At 43.3% G+C, this 6,000-nt stretch overlaps 1 pseudogene; it reads left to right on the top strand.

Moving 5' to 3' along the window:
* The window catches only part of LOC122127993, an 81,847-nt pseudogene extending 76,625 nt beyond the window's left edge, over positions 1-5,222 (top strand).
* The last annotated feature ends 778 nt before the right edge of the window (positions 5,223-6,000 follow it).

A 6,000-nucleotide genomic window follows, 5' to 3' on the forward strand; every position in this document is an offset into this window, starting at 1 on the left:
AAGTCAAGTGCTGTATCCACCTGAGCCACTCCACCATATATTTTGTTTTAATTTTTGAGTATACACTTGTGAATTTCCTCAGGAAAGCCTTTTACTGAATTCCCCCTACCTGTACTTGCTGACTAGCCACACCTGGATTTTTTTTTTTTGTCATGGGGCTTCAACTCTTTTGTCCTTCATTGTCCTTCATCTCTTCAATCTTTCTTTTCCTTTTATTACCAGGGGTTCCTTTTTTTAGAACTCTCTGGGCTTCTGGGATAACTCCTTCTAGCTTAGTTTAATTCATTAATTCTGCTTGTTGTAACATATTTGGAAATTTTAAGTTTTTATGTTTACTATGCGTGAGCCGCAAAACCGCTTGTGAAGTTGTAGGAGTTTTTGGAGGCAGCGTCACATCAGATGATTGATTGGGGCATCGCCCACATTTAATCTTTGGTCCTAGTCTTTATTATTTAGAGAAGTCATCTCTATTGGACTGGAAAGAAACAACATGCTCTGTTCACGGATCAATAGAAAAATAGCCAAAACGAGAATAAAAGCAATGAATGTACAGCCAAGAAGACTATAGTAAGAAAAAAGGTAGAGGCTATAAAGGTGCAGCCAAGTGTATGGGAAGCCTTGAACCAACACCCCCTTCCTGCAGGCATGCTTCTTTAAAGCTCTTTGTCTAAGGCGATCTCATGCAGACTCCGCAGGAGGTGGCATGACACCAACTATTTCAGGTAGTTTCTTGGAAATGAGAGTCTCCCAGAATTTCCTGCCCCAGCTGGCTTCAATCTGCGATCCTAAGATCTCAGACTTTTGAGTAGCTAGAATTTCACCCTTCAGCAACCAGAGCCCAGTTGCATTTGCCCTCTTTAAAATACAGATTAAGTTTCTAAAAAAAAATTTTGAAATTGAAAATTTTAAAATTTTAAAGAGGGATGTTCAGTCACTAATATATATGTGAATAGTCCAAATCATAAAGCATAAATAAAGTGTCTCACCCTGAAATCTATAACACTTCTGGACTTCAGCATTTTGAATATGAATACTTAGCCAACAATAAATTCTTTTTAAGGTTTTTAAAGTAAAAAACATTGTTGTGATGTAGAAAAACCCAATAATAATGTGTAAACACTGCTTTTAAGTGATATATATTGTCTTTCCTAATACAAACAACCTTACTGAAGTCTACAGAGTAGATTGTCAGTTTTTGTAACTGTCAATGTGAAATTCATTTAATTTTATATAAAGAGTTTCCATTCTACATCATTGTATACAAACAGAATCGTAGATAATTGGTTTTCCTGTGTAATAAACCAATGAAAAAGTGCAAACAAGAGGACAGAGCTATTTAATGTATTTGAGTTTTCTAGATCTACATTTGGGGATGTCCTCACCTTCGTATTTTGTGGTGATATTGCTTAAGTAAGATATAAGACTTTAATCTTGTGGTTCCTTGGTTGAGAGTCGTTGTGTGGAATTGTGTCACTGCTATGAACAGTATTTTATGTTGTGTCTTTATTAGATCCTGTATATCAGGCAGGATGGCCAGTTTTCTTCATGTCATTGTTTAGGAAGGGGGCAGTCTCAAACTCATGTTTATATCATTTTAACTGATATCCCTTTTGAAAAATCAGGTTAAATGGCAAATTGCAAGTAATTGCCCAAGGTTGCTCTGAGTATTTGAACACAGGGAAATGTGCTATTTGATAACAATTATTGAAAAATTATAACACAAGAAATATGAATTTTATGTATTTTCCCCAGGAAAGCATTATACTTGAATTTCCCCTATATCTACTTGCTGAAGAGCCACACCTGGCTCTTTTGTTTTATTTGTTTGTTTTTTTGTCGGCAGTGGCACTTAAACTCTGGGCCTATGCACTGTGCCCCAACTCTTCTGTTCAAGACAAGCAGCCCTACCACTTAAGCCACAGTGCCATTTCTGGTTTTCTATCAGTTTATTGGAGATAAGAGTCTCACAGACTTTCCTGCCCAGGCTGGCTTTGAACAGTGATGATCTCCAACTCCACAGTTGCTAAGATTATAGGCATGAGCCACTGGTGCTCTGCACCTAGCTACTTTTAATTGGGGAAGGGAAGGGATAGTGGGAGAACAACAAAGGAGTGGGTAAAAATGTTCGACAATAAATGTTCTCATTTCCTTACTCATGTAACTGTAACTCCTCTAACAGCACCTTTACAATAAAAATAAAATTAACAAAAAAGAGAAAGCTTCTTGCTGATAGGCAATGATGACTCACACCAATAATCCTAGCTACTCAGGAGGCTGAGAAATGAGAATCATCGTTCAAATCCAGCCTGGGCAGGAAAGTCCCTGAGATCCTTATCTACAATAAACAACTCAGAAAACTGAAAGTTGGAGTGTGGCTCAAGTGATAGAGTGCTAGCCTTGAGCTGAAGAGCTGAGGGACAGTGCCCAGGCCCAGAGTTCAAGCCCCACCATGAACAACAACAACAAAAAAAAGGTGTTGTCATCTTTCTTTTGCCCCACTAGACTCAAAGCCTGATGCTCATCTTTGCCTCCTGAGTAGCTGAGATTTCAGCCACCATGCCCAAAGCAAAGGAATAAAATGCATGGAAATAGACAAATGCAAACGTCCTTAAAGTTGCTGAAGCCTCTTGCATGGTGATTCATTCTCAAGATATCTTTTCTGTTTCCATGTCTGAAATGCTGTAATTTATATAATGAATGCTGAGAGCCACTTAGAATCATAAGCTCTGCTCCTAAGTTCCTTGTCAAGTATAGGCCCAAGTCAACTCTTGTTCCCACAGGCAACAAATATGTTCCTCGGGCCATCATGGTGGACCTAGAGCCTGGCACCTTAGACTTAGTAGGATCAGAACCATAGAGTTTCAGATCAGACACTTCATATTTAGTACGTCAGCATGGTCCATAGAAGATGGCTAACAGGCACCCCTCCTTTGTAACATCCAGACACTCCAGTTCCCAGAGCTGAGCTGAGCCTTTATTCATCTAGATATCATCCTCACCTAACCCACCTATTTCAGTCCACGGGAGTCATGTCCCTGTCCACTCAATCAGCACAGATAAATACCAGTCTGCAAACAGCCTCTGAAGGGAATGAACAGCGAGCAGGAAAAGCCTCCAACAAGGTTTCAGCGTTGCTGGCCCTTTCAAATACCTGGCAATAACAGGGAACCATTTCAGGACACCAGAAATCAAAGCACAGCTATGTGTGAGCAAGGTGCACACAAGTGCCTGCAGTTTAGCTTCCCTCTGACCATTCTGTTCTCCTGTTCCTCCTGTGAAAGTAAGTACTTTTCCAGTATTGAGGCAGGCTCTGTTCATTTTTTTTGGTCAGTCGTGGGGCTTGAACTCTGGGCCTGAGCACTGTACCTCAGCTCTTCAGCTCAAGGCAAGCACTCTACCGCTTGAACCACAGCATCCCTTCTGGCTTTTTCTGTTTATGTGGTGTTGAGGAATCGATCCCAGGGCCTTGTGCATGTGAGGCAAGCACTCTACCACTAAGACCCCTTCCCATCACCAGGCTCTGTTCATTTTTAGAAGTACGTGGTTTGGGTTAAAATGTATCATCCTCCACATTGTCTTTACTTTCTTTAGAACCTGGTTGATTTGTAGGGTCCCAGATACATTGAAAACATTTCCTGGGGGCTAGGAAGGTGGCTCAGCAGTACCGTGCTTGCCTTGCATGCATGAGGCCCTGGGTTCGATTCCTCAGCACCATATAATCAGGAAAAAAACCAGAAGTGGTGCTGTGGCTTAAGTGGTAGAGCACTAGCCTTGAGCTGAAGAGCTGAGGGACAGCGCCCAGGCCCAGAGTTCAGGCCCACGACTGGACCCCAAAAAAGAAAACATTTCCTTTATTTCACCAGTGTATCTAAAATAATAGCCAAAGTTGCTCAGAGGAGCCTATAGTCTTCACAATACATATAGCAAAGTCATTATTCCTGGAGTATGTGTCTCATCATGTCTTTGTGTCTGATAGGCCAGAACAGAGCAGGCAATAACTGGGCCAAGGGCCACTACACAGAGGGAAGCGAGCTGGTGGAGTCAGTGCTGGAAGTGGTGAGCAGAAAGGTGTGTCTGTCTCCAGGGTTTCTAGCTGGCCTACTCCCTGGGAGGTGGCACCAGGTCAGGCATGGGCACCCTGATTCTCAACAAGATCCGAGAGGAGTTCCCAGACAGCATCATGAACACCTTCAGTGTCATGCCCTTGCCCAAGATGTTGGACACTGGCACCTTAGACTCAGTGAGATTGGAACCATTTGGCCAGAGTTTCAGACCAGACAACTTCATATTTGATATGTCATCATAGTCCATGGGAGATGGCTAACGGGCACCCCTCCTCCCTAACATCCAGACACTCTAGTTCCCAGTGCTGGGCTGAGCCTTTATCCACCTAACCCTATCATCCTCACCTAACCCTACAACACCATCTTGTCTGTCCACCAGTTGGTGGAAAATGCAGATGAAACGTTCTGCATTGACAACAAGACCCTGTATGACATCTGCTTTTGCACCCTGAAGCTGCCCATGCCCACCTATGGAGACCTGAACCACCTGGTGTTGGCTACCATGATCAAGGTCACCACCTGCCTGCGCTTCCCTGCCCAGCTGAATGCAGACCTGCGCAAGCTGGCTGTGAACACGGTGTCATTGCCCTGCCTGCGCTTCTTCATGCCTGGCCTTGCACCCCTGACTAGCCGTGCCAGCCAGTAGTACAATGCTCTCTCAGTGCCCAAGCTCACCCAGCAGATGTTTACACCAGGAACACGATGGTCACCTGTGATCCCTGCCATGGCTTCTACCTGACAGCGGCTGCCATCTTCCGAGGCCGCATGTCCATGAAGGAGGTGGATGAGCAGATGGTCAACTTGCAGAACAAGAACAGCAGCTACTTTGCAGAATGGATCCCCAACAACGTGAAGACACTTGTGTGTGACATCCCCACACATGGCCTCACGATGTTGGCCACATTCATTGGCAACAACACGGCCATCCAGGAACCCTTCAAGCACACCTCAGAGCAGTTCAGTGCCATGTTGCAGCACAAGGCATTCTTGCACTGGTATACAGGTGAGGGCATGGATGAGATGGAGTTCACTGAGGTTGAAAGCAACTTCAATGACCCGGTGTCCAAGTACCAGCAAATCAAAGATGCCACTGCTGATGAACAGGGGAAATTTGAAGAAGTCTTGTGGAAGAAGAGGTTTAAGACTTCCCATTGCTAGCAGTGCAACAGGAATGCCAGAGCCTGCCTACTGCTTCTCAAATAAATGGTGCTTTCCTGAGCTACTGTTGTCCTGCAGTGGGACCTTGCTATGTATCATCATGCTCAGCCTTCTCTGTCAGGAACTCACTGACAGTGAATGTAAAAATGCAGATTTCTTTTAAATATGATTGTTTTAAAACCCTATTTGTATAAATAAAGAAGTATACATTTTATACCCTGAGCCCTTATTCTTCTTTAGAATCCTTTTTATTCTTTCAGTGTATTTGAAATATAAATTTGGCCAGAAGGATTTAATCTTAGCAATATAGGACTGGTGCTCAAGAGGAGTATTAAATTCATGGTTTTTCTGCTATTTTGAAGAGGAGGATGACAAGTGCCAATGTTGTTGTTTTTCCCCCTGGCCCAGTTTTATAGTTTTCAATCTCTCAAAAGCATGCAAGTAGCAAAAAAGCAGTTTGAAGAGAAAGAAAACTAGATCCAGATGCTACTTCTCCTTCAGACAACCACAGGTTCTTGTCTCATGTCCCATCAGAGGGATTTCAGTCACATTCCCCAGAAACAGTATCAGGAACACTGATCCCTGTGTTTAGAGTTCAGTTGGCAATGAAGCAGCACTCACAGGATGAGTGCAAGTTCCTGGTTGCCAGGGTAGTTTCTCAAGGTGTCTGGCAGCTTTAAGTACATAAGTGATTCTAGCTGTTTGAGGGAGTGAGAGGCTGAGAAGCTGACCAGTCCCATAGTGTATCAAGAACTGCTTGACACAGTACTTCCAAGTC

This window comes from Dipodomys spectabilis, unplaced genomic scaffold, assembly GCF_019054845.1.
Source record: "Dipodomys spectabilis isolate Male_0828 unplaced genomic scaffold, ASM1905484v1 ptg000010l, whole genome shotgun sequence".
In the NCBI taxonomy this organism is placed as follows: Eukaryota; Metazoa; Chordata; class Mammalia; order Rodentia; family Heteromyidae; genus Dipodomys; species Dipodomys spectabilis.